The sequence below is a fragment of the Neovison vison genome, chromosome 14 (assembly GCF_020171115.1).
Source record: "Neovison vison isolate M4711 chromosome 14, ASM_NN_V1, whole genome shotgun sequence".
In the NCBI taxonomy this organism is placed as follows: domain Eukaryota; kingdom Metazoa; phylum Chordata; class Mammalia; order Carnivora; family Mustelidae; genus Neogale; species Neogale vison.
The window spans coordinates 12976899-12992071 of NC_058104.1; the positions used below are offsets into that span (position 1 = coordinate 12976899).

General features: G+C 47.4%; 1 long non-coding RNA gene across 2 annotated transcripts in view; it reads right to left on the bottom strand.

Moving 5' to 3' along the window:
* Positions 1-2962: 2962 nt before the first annotated feature.
* The window catches only part of LOC122895469, a 40605-nt gene continuing 28394 nt past the window's right edge, over positions 2963-15173 (bottom strand). The window contains exon 5 of one of the 2 annotated variants that reach the window (XR_006382225.1): positions 2963-3030. This is a non-coding gene — a long non-coding RNA (uncharacterized LOC122895469). Of the gene's footprint in view, positions 3031-7119; positions 7163-15173 lie in introns of those variants that run through there. The other variant, XR_006382226.1, reaches the window with a different exon arrangement.

Below are 15173 nucleotides of genomic sequence, written 5' to 3' on the forward strand. Positions count from 1 at the left end.
TGAGGGTCCCCTCTGTTTGTGAGCCGAAACGCAGGGTTGCTGTGTTTTATAACATCAAATAAGGCAGAATTCCCCTGCCACCACGGGGCTAGGAAAAGAAAGGGATCCACAGGATGGTAGGAATTCAGTATTAAGCTCCATGATGCTCTAGTAGCTGGTGGGAGTTAGGCTGAGAAGGGGAAGGAAAAGGAGGGATGCTTTTCATGATGGCCCTGGAGAAATGGGTGATGAACTTAGAGGCACCTAAGTGTGTGAGTTTGGGGGGGCTTATCACGCACCTTTTCAGCCCCTCTTTTCTCTAGGGGACGCACCCATTCTGTCACATAAGTGAGGCAGAATGCTGTGCTGGGCTTTGGAAGCATGGGGATAAGTAAGGCCGGGGTTTGAGCCATAAAAGGTATAATCCACTGATGTGTATTATGAGACAAGCAAACAGAAACTGAGACTGTATCAGAGAATTACCATGATTTCCCCCTAGCACTGGCCAAGAAGGGCACGGGACCATGAGCAGTGTTTCTGTTTATTATTCCATTCACAAAGAGCTTTAAAAGTTCGGGAGGTGGGAGTGGGCCTGTAAGGAACATTCCAAGCACCTGGAACCCCTCACACACCCACTCCTGCCCCAGGGTTATGGTTCATGGTGAACGTGATGATGGTGTCTTCGTCACAATGCCAGATGTTCTTGATTTAGAAAATGCAGGAAAATGAGTTCCTGGAGTCATCCCCTTGATAGTCTGTGTCCACTGTTTTCCTCCTCGGGTCTTCCTGTTCTAATTACACTCAGCATCACTCCTGTCTCCTCTAAGAACTTCTCCAGATGATACAGAACCCCTTGACTTCTCCCTCTTTGGGCGACATTTGTGCTTATTTGAAGGGTGTTATGTTTGTTAATTTTGAGTCAACGTTGCTGGGTCATGGTGCTCGGATATGTGGTGAGACATTATTCTGGATGTTGCAGTGAGGATATTTTCTTAGAGGAGATTAGCCTTTAAATCTGAGAACTTTGGAAAGCAAATTGTTCTTCCTGCTGTGGGTGAGCCTTGTCTAAATCAGTTGAAGGTATGCATAGAACAAAGACTGATCTCCCTTGAGCAAGAGGGAATTCTGAAGCAGATGGTCTTTGGACTTGAACTACAATGTCCTCTCTTCTCTGAGTCTTCCACCCTGGAGATTTTGGACTTGCCAGCCCACAGTAGCATGATCCAATTCTTTAAAATCTCTCCCTCTCACTCCTCTCTCTCTCTGTATAAATATGTACATTTATATACATATATAAAAATATACATCCATGTATTTCTAATTATTAATGATAATTATTTATCATTAATAATTCTATGGTATATTAATATACTCTTAGTATTTATTAATATCACAGAATATTTTATTATTATATAATTATAATATCAATATACTATTATATTGATATTCTAATATTATAGAATTAAATAATCATATAATCCCATTGGTTCAGTTTTTCTGGAAAGCCTGACTCATACAGGTGTCTCAGTTTAATGTCAGTCAACTAGACTGCTAACGATAGTCTGCTCTGGAAGGAGTGGACCCTGTATCTCTAGGGCCTTGCCCTCAACCACCAGAATCCTCTTCAGTAATGACTAGGATGTGCTTAAAATGATGCTGCCCTGGGGGCACATACTCTGCAAAATCAAAATACTATTTGGATTCGAGGCTTGGGTTGAGTAATCAGCTCACGTAGGGGAATAGTGAAAAACAGTGAGGCAGAAAAGTTTGTCCAGTTCCTGCCTAGACGGACCTGGCTTCATATACCAGTGCTCGTGGAGAACCATTGCCTGCTTCCATGTGGCACTCATTCCAATGCAATCATTTTTTAAAGATTTATTTATTTATTTGAGAGAATGAAATGGGGTTGGGGAGAACAGAGGGAGAGGGAGAGGGGAAGCAGACTCCCTGCTGAGCCAAACCAAGAATTGAACACCCAGCCAACTGAGCCACCCAGGGACCCCACAATGCATCAAAATTTTTTTAAAGATTTTATTTATTTATCTAAGAGAAAGATCAGGAGAGCACTAGAGAGATTAAGAGAGAGCAAGCACGAACAAGGGGCAGAAGCAGAGGGAGAAGCAGGCTCCCTGCTTAGTGGGGAGCCTGACATGGGCTTTGATCCCAGGACCCTGGGATCATGATCTGAGCTGAAGGCAGATGCTTAACTGACTGAGTCACCCAGTCACCCAATGCATCAATTTTTAAGTGTAATATTTATATCTTACCTGTCTCCCAGTGAGTCTCTAAAATTCCAAGAGTGTAGGGGCTAACCCTATTTGTCATTGGCTCAGTGGTTCAATAAATACATTCTGTCTAAATGGTTAATCAATTCCATCATAATGATTAGGCTGAAAATCTATGATAACAACATTTCTTTTTAAGGATCTAATTTAAGCTACCAATCTACCTCTATGACCACCACAATGTCCTTCCCCTCAAACCATTAAAATTCTGGCCAGTCTGGCCATATAAAATGAGAACCCAAAACTTTGGTTTAGGAAGGCCAAGGCCATCTGATCTGCTTTATCTCCTCATCCATACTCTTGTCTCCTACCAAGGGGCTGGGTGGAGTCCAGTCCATGAAAAATGCAGTCTATCGGGACAGAAGTGACCTGGGTCATGAATGACCCATGGCCCTATATGTGAAACATACTCTTCCTGAACCATTCCCAGTTAGGTCTTCCCCACATAATAAGGAGGACCTTAAAAACAAAACAAAACAAAACAAAACAAAAACAAAACATCAGTAGGGGAGCTGTCCAGGAAGGTGGTTTCAGGGGTCCTAACCACAGTCCTGTCTTCCACCTCCATGACAAAAGACATTTCACATGAGTCAAGACACACTTTTTCTCCATGCCAGCGTTGGTGGGGTATTTCTAGTCACCCCTCCTTTGGACTTCTGTTCGAATTCGTTCTTTCATGTCGTGGCACTTACCTGACTCGGGAGCAGGGTATGAAAACGGAGGGCGGTTGCAGAAACAGTGATGGTTCTCTTTGATTCTGGCTGTCCTGGGAATGATACGGAAATCAAAGTCGATCAGGAGTGGGCCCTGGAACCTTGACTCTAGCCTGACCCTAAGAGGACCCAGTGCTCAGCTTATGATAACAAGGGGAGACCAGAAAGCCTCCTTCTTGGGTTGCCCAAGTTGAGAGGCAATCATTTTATCCTAAAGCAGAGAAAGGACAATCGAGGATCCTACATAGAGGTGACAGAGGGTGGGACACAAACACACTTGCTTTATGGACTTTTTAAAAAAAAAAAGATTTTATTTATTTATTTGACTCAGAGAGATCACAAGTAGGCAGAGAGGCAGGCAGAGAGAGGGGGAAGCAGGCTCCCGGCTGAGCAGGGAGGCCAATGTGGGGCTGGATCCCAGGACCCTGAGATCATGACCTGAGCCCAAGGCAGAGGCTTAACCCACTGAGCCACTCAGGCGCCCCACTATATAGAATTCTTGATGGATGTGGCATGATAGACTGGACCTTTTCTCTTAAAAACAACAACAACAGTATTCACTAATATTCAAGGCGTTAAGGGATTGAATTCCAACCCATGTCCTCCATTCGCCGCTGGGTCCCCCTGCGAAAGTCATCTTCTGTCTCTCTGGCCTCCCATTTGCAAAAGGAGCATTGAAAGCCTCTAGTCCTGCAGACTTGGACTCTAAGATCTGCATCGTCGCACCGGGGCCTCTGGGAAACGGTGAGAGATTTACATTTCTTAACCATAGTCAGCAGCTTCGTGCAGACACCGTGGCTTCTGCAGCGGGGAGATGTCCTATGTCCCTACCCCCACCATGTTAGGGATTTGTGGGATGTTAGCATGTAGGATTGCCTGAAATCGTTTTTTTTTGTTGTTTTTGTTTTTCTTTTTTTTTTTTTGGAAGAAGCCATCTCATACCATCTCAAAATCCCCCAAAGCAACTTTGTTTGGATCCCTGACCTCCTCAGCACAGACAGCATTTCACAACAGCTGTTCTCCAAGTACGCTTGACAGATTCTATCTCCTCGGACAAGAGGGCTTCATACTGACCTCCTTCAAGTTTAGGAATCTCTGCAAAGAATCCGTATCTGCGTTGTCACCTTCACGTCCCATCCCCCTCCGGCAAAGGGCCCGACTCAAAGGAAAGCACAGACTCTGTTACCAACCATAGCAGGAAGCTTTCCTTCAAGACTCACCAAATTCTCAGCACTCAGCACATCTCTCCCCAGTGGGAGTCGGCCCCCCTGAACCCACCATGTGTTGGCGTAACAGACCTAGGGCGCATCCGCCTCTCAAGTCAGGAGTGCACACCAGCAGCCCCTGACTGCTCTGCCCCACTCAAACTCAGAGCAGAGACTGGAAAACCACTATGCTGGCATACCCTGTTCTTGAGCCCTTGGAAGCCTGGCTGAGAGCAGACAGTGGGATTTGGGAACAGAAAAGTCACCCCCACTGCAGGAGGTCTTACGTGTGCTCCCTGCTTTCGGATTTCTTCTGTGGATCCTCTGTGGAAACCCAGATTCCTCTGTGGATGATTCCCTCCCCTTTCTCAAACCCAGAGGCTCATGCCTAGCCATGGGCAAGAACGCAGACTTCTGTACGAAGGGGAGAAAGTTTGACCCCAACAATGACTTTGGAGTCACATACATTTGGTTCAAATTCTAGCTACAATGTCCTAGGCTCCAAGGTCTTGGGCAAGTTGTCTAGATGTTTCTGGGTCTCAGTTCCCCAGTTTGAGAGATTGAGGTAACTTTTTGCGATTGTTACAAGCATCAGAAATAGCTTTAAAAGGCGAGAGTGTCTGGCACATAGTAGGCACTTAACACAGGAGAGGAATTGTAATTCCTTCTCTGTGTCGGCACTTCGGGACTGTTTGCAAGTCCTACTTCCCAGCCATCACACAGGGCTCTCGTGGACTGTCCTGATGTGCTCTGACGATCGCCATTTCCTTCCGTGTCATGTTTGTCCTCCCTAACTAAGACGTCGTTGATTGAGTCGGGTTGCATCTCAACTGCAGATTCACCCTCAGACATCACCTTGACCCTCACTCTGGAACGTGCAGGTCAGGCGTTCCAGCCCTCCCAGGCTTGGTTCCGAGACCCTAGTTTGCTGGGAACTCCGACCACCGGTCTGGTTCCCTCTTTCCAGTAGGGTTTTGTGGCAGTTTCCCACAGTGATGAGTCCAGACCTGAACCTCAGTCCTCTGCCTGCTCCCAGGCACCCCATTTCTTTTCTTAAAAAAAAAAAAACCAGCTAATTAACACATCGTGCATTATTAGTTTCAGAGGTAGAGGTCAGTGACTCATTCATCGCACGTAACACCCAGTGCTCATTCCATCTGTGCCCTCCTTCATGCCCGTCACCCGGTGACCCCATCCTCCAACCCACCTCCCCTCCAGCCTGGCACCCCCTTTCTTTCTTTTAAAGATTTTATTTATTTGACAGAGAAAGACACAGCAAGAGAGGGAACACAAGCAGGGGGAGTCGAGTCCTGCCAAGCAGGGAGCCTGAAGCAGGGGTCCCTGGGATCATGACCCGAGCCAAAGGCAGATGCTTAACAATGGAGCCACCCAGGCACTCCCTGGCACCCCGTTTCTAACCAGACCTTCTCCCCAAGAAGCATGAGCCTATTTCTTGGACTCCCCAGCCATTTCTTTTGGTCCAAATCAGACACGACTTCTGGTTGGACATCACCCCAGGTAACTGGCAAGGAGGACCCTGTCTCAAGGTCCCACCACCTACAGAAGAGGTGATGTCAATACAGATGCTGTTTCCTATGAGCCAGAGCTGAAAACATGTATACGCATTCTTGGTCTCTCTCTCTAGGGGAACCTTTTGGCCAGCTTTGGCCTTCTCTTTCCCCCTCCTCTTTAAACCCAGAATGCTGACGTTGTATATGCTATTTGCAAGCCCAGGAGAAATACGGCATTTCTTGACCATGCAACTTCCCCACTGAAGAAGGCAGTCGTGATTTCTTACCAGGGGAGACCAATATTAAACCTCAGCTGGGTTCTGCAGAAAAGGAGCTGATGATTTCACCGCGCACCTCTATTTATTTTATAAAAGAAGACATGGCGGGCCGGCTGGGGAAATCTCACGGAATAGACTACTATTCATTATATAAATGGATGAGATTATTCTCGTGCATACAGCTGGAAAACACGTCTCTTCTGTTCTCTGGGTCTGTTACAGAAATTGTAACCCAAGACTCCACATGCTCTGAGACATCCTTGTGAGACATCTTCAAAGAATAAAGAAATGTTTCTAGGGACGTTGTACTCGAGGGCTTCTGCAAGTGAACCAGTCACTTTAAGCAGCGTCCTGGTTAGCAAAAATAAAGGTTGCGCTTCCCTCGCCCGGCCTCTCCATCCTTCACCTGGCTGAAGCTGTGAGGAGAAGGCAAAACCCCTTTGACTCGCAAGGGAGGGCAGCTGGGATGCTAAAGATAATTTAGAGAGTGAATTTTTCGAATAGAAGGATTATCTTCACTGAGGAACGCTGCCTTGCCCAGCCTCCTTTCAGTCGTTTCTCTGCTGAGGCCCAGTGCCCCACGCTAACCGACGTGTCCGCTACGCTCCTCCTTTGTGCCACTGTAAGAACTTCTAGTGACCTTGGTGGCAGTCAAGCTTCTCCAGGTTTTAGTTTCCCTCTTGGAGGCCTCAAAAGGATGATTCTTTGTCATTGGGGGCATACGGTGGTCACCGTGGTGGGCGCTGACATTCCATAGCAGATGTCGAGACTCTCAGCACTGCTAGAAAATCAAGGTATGACATCAAGAGAGCCGGCCGAGGAGGGGCCCGGGCTGAGTTCTAGACTAGTTCTGCCGCTGTGCACCAACTCGTTCCCAGGCACCCATCCCCTTTGCCCCCCTTCCCTTCTCCTGCGTGGGAGCTGCCACCTTCCTGCCCGATGCCCAGTGAGAAGCTCTTGGTCCAGTGAAACCAAGCATCTTAATGAGGGCACATTAATGATGATTAGATTGGCTAATCTTCATGGCACTTCATGATGACTAGGTTGGCTAATGATGATTACATTGGCTTGGAATAGCAAGCCAAGCCATCGACTCTCCTTTCTGTGCATTTCACACAGAGGAGGATGATGAAGAATTAAGGTGCAGTGATGGAATCTCTTTTTACTGTGCTCCTTGAAGGGTAGCAAGACCTGTGGACAGAGGATCAGGGCGAAGAGTCATTAACACATGTTGATGGGGCCAAGGGGTCCCCGGAGCGCCAGGTGCTGGTTTCCACTGTAGTAGGGAAAAAAGTCATTTGCTTCAGAGCTGGATTTTCAGGGCAGTGTTGGAAAGAAAGAAAGAAAGAAAGAAAGAAAAGAAAAGAAAAGAAAGAAAAGTAGCAGGGCTGGTTGTGAGTGAGGCTGGGGGCCACTGAGGCAGAAGGGCTTGCAGACCACCCCCCCCAGCCAGAAGGGGGGGCGTCACGTTCTACCACATTTAATGAAGTTGACCGCTCTATCCAGTTTCTAAATTGTGACATGGAAAACTTTCAACTGGGTGTGCAACATTTCCATTTTGTCCTAAAAATGCCAATCTTTACAAGCAATGGAAACGCTCCCCCCCACCACCAACCCCCACCCCCAGAACTCTGCAACTGTCCCTTTAATTAGGCGTTCACTAATAAATCTATCTCATTCTCAAATCCCCACACACTTGGTGCAGTAGTTCATTAGCACAGGAAGACGCAATTTAGATTCCCTCAGATAATAGCATCCTTCGCTAATCAAATTAAGGCAGGATATGCAAACGTAGCTACCACCGGACAAGCTGGTGTGGCGTGAGGTGGGGGGCGGTCACGACAGAAAAGATCATCTTTGAAATTACAGCCCTGCCTCCTCCGTGTAGGAGACAGTCCTCCTGCCCAGAGTCTTGCCTTATTTTTCCGATGGAAAGCATTTTTATTGATCAGAATATCCATGTGGACATGGGCTCATCAAATGGGGCTCATGGTCTTGTCATCATACTTAAAAGCAAGAGAGTCATTTCCAAGAGACTCTCTGAAATCTGTTCATTCATATACATAATACATATGTGTGTATGTTGTTCATATTACAATAATATACAAATATATACACAATACATACATAATACATATAAATATATAATACATATTTGTATGTGTATAGATGTGAATACATACGTGTGTATATATACAGATATGTGTAATACATACATATATATAAAATTGCATAATATGTGTACACGTGTACATATATAATGCAATTATATATAATATAATTCCTACATACAAATATATATAAAATACGATTAATATTGATTGAGCTTGTTCCAGGCCTTAGGATGTGAAAGGAGAAAGACACAGGGAATGTATTCCGAATTCTGTGTCTGTCGACATGAAGGTAGGTGGGACCATATGCATGTCTCCCGCCAACTGCCGCCATCTTGGGCGTAGAGATACAACAAGAACAAACCGATGTCTCTGCCCTTGGGGAGCTCACATTCCAGGAGCAGGGGCAGACCAGCTCTGCGCTACGACATAGTGACATTGTTATGAAGACAATAAAGCAGGTAATGAGAGACTGGGAGAGGCGTGGACCAAAGACGGTGCTGATGTGCTTGGAGAGACCTGGACAGGACCCTGGGAAGATGACCTTTGGGCCAAGACCATAATCAAGTGAGGGCAGGAGCCAAGATCTAAGAGCAGTTCAGAAAGACCCTAAAACTTGAGGTAAGAGACAGAGCAAAGACAGTCTTGTTTTAAAGACTATGTCCTTACTCACCATATTATCCTGCCCCTCTTTTTTTTTTTTTAAAGATTTTATTTATTTATTTGACAGAGAGATCACAAGTTGGCAGAGAGACAGGCAGAGAGAGAAGGGGAAGCAGGCCCCTGCTGAGCAGAGAGCCCGATGCGGGGCTCGATCCCAGGACCCTGGGATCATGACCTGAGCTGAAGGCAGAGGCTTTAACCCACTGAGCCACCCAGGCATCTCTATCCTGCCCGTCTTGTCCTGCCATTTGCAACAACATGGACAGAAAACCACACATACTATATAATCTCACTTACATGTGGAATTAAAAATAAATAAATAAATAAAACCAAAGCAGACTCATGGATAGGATTGAGTGGCAGCAGATGAGACATTGCCAAAGATGCGGGTGGGGGTTGGGGGATGGCGATGTTGCACTGGAAGACCCGATGTGTCCAAACAGGCGTACGGGAAGTGAGCGAGAGCCATGGCGGTGATTGGCCTCTACAAGTGGAAGTTTTCTTTCATCTTAGTGGTAAGCCTGAGGCCTGTCCCTGTCTTTTCCATGAACCAGGGCTAGCTGAGGATAAGGAATAGAATCAGGACGCGTGCGGAACCCTAGCAGACCAACTTGTTCTTCTTGCATGAAGAACAGGGGATAGAAACTAAAATAAGTCAAACGAGGAATAAGAAATTGGAGTTCCATCTGGGGCAAGAATTTGGTACCAGAAGAGAATCCACAGTGCATCCAGAACAGGGAATGGGAAGCTAGAAGTGGGTAGAAACTAAAGAGAATGTAGTGTAGACATACCCATGTGTAGACCTCTCATTACATAAAAGTCCAGGCAGATTTTTCTGAACTCACCAGCATCCCTGGTGGTTCCATGTTCAGGCGTCTCTGCCCTTGGATCTCACAAGTAAATGGTGTGACTTTTAGTGGCACTAAGGGGCCAACATCCCAAGGATGGTGAATAGTGTGCTGGGGTGCAGGAGACCAGGTCACTGTCCAGTGGGCAGGGCCACACAAGGCTATGTAGGTGGTAGGATAGTGATTCTTTCTGAAGGTTGACTTTAAAAACAGACCAGCTCCTTCACTGTCCTGACTCAGTGTCTACAGGGCAATGAGAGAGACAAGGATATTAAGTTAAGGAAGGACACTTAGGATCACTGGGGTCTAGACCCAACTTTGCCCCCAAATAATGAATCAGTTAATTAATAATTTAACTTCAGCAGATCCTATCCTGCCACAGGTTTCTGGGAGACATTATGGTCAGTATATTTCAAATATCCGTGTGCATGAAGAATTACCTGGCAAGTACAGGTCCCTGGACCTGGGGACTCTGATTTCGTGTGTCCGGAATGGGACCCCACGCACCTCGCTTCTAACCAGCTCCCCAAGGGATGTGGTTGCTGGCCCGCACTTCGAATAGCTCTGGTGGTGGGAGGAAAAAGAAGAATCAGGAGCACAAGTGGCCAAAGGATACAAAACGGAGAGGAAGAGGCTGAGGAGAATTACCAGAGGAGTCCCGATGTGTATGTGAAGTTAGACTTGTGGGAAGGTAGCTGTCCTTCCCAAACTCAAGGTCAGGTCGGTTCATGACAGCCTGGCAACCACAGTGATGCCTGCATTGCCTCCTCCAGGCTGCAATTTCTGAGAGTCGAAGTGATGACAGGAAAAAAGCGTTGTCTGGGCAGGAGTTCAGGTCACGGGGAAGATGGTTTGGTGCCATGATAAGGGAGATCAAAATAAAGATTGTTGCTCACTGAGAAAGTGGGGGGCGGGGGTGGCATGAAGACATAGAATAGAAAGAGTGCAAGAGGAACAAGAAATCAAAGTTGAATCTGAGAAATGATATAAAATAACAAGAGAACTGAACGAAAATGAGCTGTAAAGGCAGACAAGAGGGGATGAGCTCGCTGGACACCGAGGCTTATTTTTTTTTTTTTAATTTTTTAAAAAGATTTTCTTTATTTGACAGACGGAGATCACAAGTAGGCAGAGAGAGAGGTGGAAGCAGGCTCCCCGCTGAGCAGAGAGCCTGATGCGGGACTCGATCCCAAGATCCTGGGATCATGACCTGAGCCCAAGGCAGAGGCTTAACCCACTGAGCCACCCAGTTCCCGACACTGAGGCTTTTTGACCTTCTAGATCTTTCATCTTTGGGACAGGATTAGAGAAAAATCACCAGAAATAGATCTTCTTCTATTTGGGCACGGGGTGAAGTTGTGTGGGTTCTTACTTTGAAAGGAAGACTCAGAGACAAGCCTTAAGATGTTAATTTGCAAAGAACTCCTAGCTTACCATTGCAGAAACATAGTAGCTATTTACAGAAAACCCCCCACCAAATAACTCATTATGCAATTAGTCCATTCGCAGTGGAGAATGGTTTTCTGACGTGATTATCAGATCTGCAAGCATTGGTGTACCCTGAGACACCACACCTGTAGAAGTCAGAGATCAGCTGGTTTGGTTAGGAGTCTGGGACCCACAGGAAGTGCATCAAGTATGACCTTGTTGTTTTTGGTTCTCTTGGGTTGGGGAAGGTTCTGTTCTGGTTTTTGGTTACTTTGGTTTTATTTTCTGTCGGTGGGACCTGTGAAGGGAGAGTCCCAAGTGAAGGTGGCATTGCTAGAAGTCATTCAGAAGGAGAGGGGGCGTTGAGGAAGTCCGGCCAATGCGTATCTCCTGTTTCAATTTTCGAAACACCATGGACGTTTGACTTCTGTCAATTACAACTAGTCAACTCTAAGTCCACCAACTCCTGGAACACATCCTCCTCCTTTGGACTGAAATAGAGATCATGTAACATCTGTCAGCCAAATAGCCAATTGTGTCTTCCGTGATTAGTTTAACCCTTCCAGAACCAGTCATAATTCTTTCAAGACAAGTTATGAAACCTGGTGGAGGTTGCCTTTATAAGCCTGTACTCCCCTCTTGGAGTTCAGAGCATACTCGCAATTTTGGTCCACTCTGTGTCTCTCCGATTGCCAATCCCTAAGACCCCAAATAAACGTTTTTGGTTGGTTTACAGCCCCCTCGTCTTCTTGATAGACAAACCTGATGAGCATGGTAGCTCATCCCAGTGAGGGAAGTGTCTTCTTTGTCTGCTCCTTTTTCTACATCCTTGTTCTGACTAAAGAGCCTCCTCCCCACCCTGTCCATCTCCCTTTCTCTCCTGCCCCGTCCCACCTTCTCCCCTGGCCCCTCTTTCCTCCTCTTCCCTCTTTTATTTTATCTTCCCTTCCGGTCCTGTTTCTCTTCCTTCCTCTTCATCTTTCCTGATTCCCATACCCTTCTCTTTCTCTCTTTCTCCCACCATGAATAGACTCTTAGGTTCTCTCTGTACAAGAATAATAGAAGTCACCCACGTGCGTGTCCTCCAAATTGTCCCATATCTGACGTTTTCCTCACTCAAATTGCCACCAGCAGGTGAAATGCCAACATTAGAGATCCATTCCTTTGCATGGAGACACTCTCTGGAAACCCTTTAAAAAAAGGTGTCATCCCCCAAAGGGTGAAGTCATGAGCCCATCTGCGAATTCATCAGGTGTCCATCAGCCATCTCACGGAGCGCCAAGGCCTGCAGGCCAGATGAGAGAAGCAGTGTCTCTGAGCGGAGCTGGGCTCAGCAGGACCCCAGCAGTGGACCCTGGCTGCTCACGGCCACCAAGAACACCTGTTTTCTCTTCCACAGAGAGGAGACAGGTTGTAACCCCATCTCCCGTCATCCTGCTACCCAGATCCCCCTTTTCCCGGGCTCTTTGCTTCCTGGATTATAAAATAAGATGTGGGAGATGGCTGCCATCCGGAAGGATGATTGCGGAGTAAGAGGCAGAGCAGAACAGAGCACGAGGCCAGGAAATAAAGTCCCCAAGTCAACTTCACAGTGTCACCCAAGGCCAGCCGTCTGTGCAAGCACAAGTTCATTCCAGACGGTCAAAGGACGCAGTCCGGACCCATGCCCAGGATTCCAACTTAATTGAGTAATGTCTCTCTACTTTCAGAAGCATCGCCGTGTGGCTCAACCACCACATGCTCCCCCATTCCTGGTGAATGCTCTCGAGGACTCAGACAAGCAGGGACACTCCAGTCTCTGCCATGAAGGCCTTTCACAACTGTTTATTGGTGGTTTTCTCAGCTGAAGCCAAGTGCAGCCAGCCTACCTCATTTGGCTAAGATCACATCTGCAGAGCAGCTCCGCAGCTGCGCTGAACACAAGCAGCCACGCGCCCTCCCAGATCAAGAACCCCAAGGGCATTCTCTCATCCAGAGCCTCGTCTTAGAGAACCGACGTTGACCTTGGGGCCTCACAGTGCCCCTGTCCCAAAATGTCTACAGCAAAAACGCCTTGCGCTTTGAGACCGATGCAGATGAACGCAGCGTCGGGTAAACAGATGTAAAACAGCAAGTGACAGAAAGCTTTTCAACATCAGGTGTTCTTGCGGAAAAGCCTGAAGAGCGCTTGGGGATTTCCTACCCCAGGCCCCTGCGAGCGCTAGGCAATGATGAGTCATCTGTGAGGGGGCGGGTGGGCAGGTGCCACTTCTCGGTCCTGCTGCGGCAGACGTGCTCTGGAGCATCCTCATTGGTCCGCCCACGGCATCTTCCTGCCCCCTCCCCACCCAAAGAACGCTTTTCCCCAGTAGGACAATAATTTCCCATCTTGGCTCTGCAAGACCTCCATTTTATGAGATCCTGGAGGCTCAAAGAGGCTATCTACCCTCCAAAACACCGGCACATTCGTCCTCAGGACATGGTCTTCAACCCGTTTTCAAACAAGCATTATTATAACCATTTTATAAAACCCAGACAGAGCTCACTCCCCGGTGCCTCTTTGTGGTATGGGCCCCACGTAAGAACCTCTCATTTCCTCTTCCCCACCCACCTCCCACTCCTGGAAGGAGCCAGGAGGGCAAGGAACCCAGTGCCTACAAGCCACAAGCCGAAGGGAGGACAGTCAGGAGAGAGCCATAAAGACCAAGGGGGCGAGGTCATTCAAATTATGGTCCCCAAAGCTGGGTCCACATGTGGATCCCCAGAACCCATGGGTATTTCCTTACATGGCAAATAATCTTTGCAGTTATGAGTAAGGTAAAGAGCCTCAGATGGGGAAATGTTCTTGAACGATCTAGGTGAGTCCTAAATGTGTATCCTTGTTAGAAGGAAGCAGAGAGAGTGGACACATGCACGGAGAGGGGAAGGTCAAGGGACCACAGAGGCAGAGATTAAAATGATGTGACCACAAGCCAAGGAATGCTAGCAGCACTGGGTGAGGCAAGGGACTGATCCTTCCCTGGAGCCTCCGTTGGGAGCAGAGCCCTTCCGACATCTTGATTTTGGCACAGGGACACTGATTTCGGAATTCAGCTTCCGGCACTGAGACAATGAGTGTGTGTTGCCTTAAACCACCCAGTATGCGGTGATTTGGTAGAACAGACATAGGAATCCAACAGAGGTAGTCATTGCAATGCCCAGGGATGGGAATGGCAGTGGGGGGTAGAGGACAAGGTCGGCCGAGGGGTGAGGAAGCTAGAATCCACTGTGCATTACCGGGATTGGCTCTGGGACCGGACAGCAGTGAGTTCCACTTACCAGCTAGCTGCAGGATGTCAGGCGTCCCGTAGCCTCAGTCCCTAACCTCTGAAAAGAAAGTAATAATGTTCTTGGGGCGCCTGGGTGGCTCAGTGGGTTAAAGCCTCTGCCTTCGGCTCAGGTCATGATCCCAGTGTCCTGGGATCGAGCCCCACATCGGGCTCTCTGCTCCGCAGAGAGCCTGCTTCCTCCTCTCTCTCTGCCTGCCTCTCTGCCTACTTGTGATCTCTGTCTGTCAAATAAATAAATAAAATATTTAAAAAAAAGAAAATAATAATGTCCCATTTCCAGCATCGTGACCACAAATACAAGAGTTTAAAGAAGAAAAGAAAAATGTCTGAGCCATGGCAGGTGCACATTTAAGAAGATATAACTATGGACACGTAGGTGAGACATTTATTTTAAAATACTCCCATCCTAGGGACGGAAGTGACTTTGTTTGGGAAAATACTTTCGTGCCTTTTTGGATGTCAATGGGGAAGGCTTGGAGCACAGACCTATAGAGCTGAACTCCTCAGCCCATTGAGGAGAGAGGGATTTCAAGTTTCCAGAAATGAGGGACTGTTGGGCTCCCAAAAGGCTATGTACAGGTACGAACCCCCAGTACATATGAATGTGCCCTGATTTGGAAATACGGTCTTTGCAGATGTACTCAGGTGAAAACACAGCCATATTGGGTTCGGATGGGTCCTCATCCAAGGACTGGCATCCTAGAAAGAAGGAAAATGGGGCTACACAGACACACCCAGAGGAAAGATGGTCCTGTGAAGCCAGAAAGAGAAGCCTGGGACGACGGAGGCAGAGACTGGAAGCCAAGGAGACACCAAAGCCTGATGGCCACCCCTGGAAGCTGGA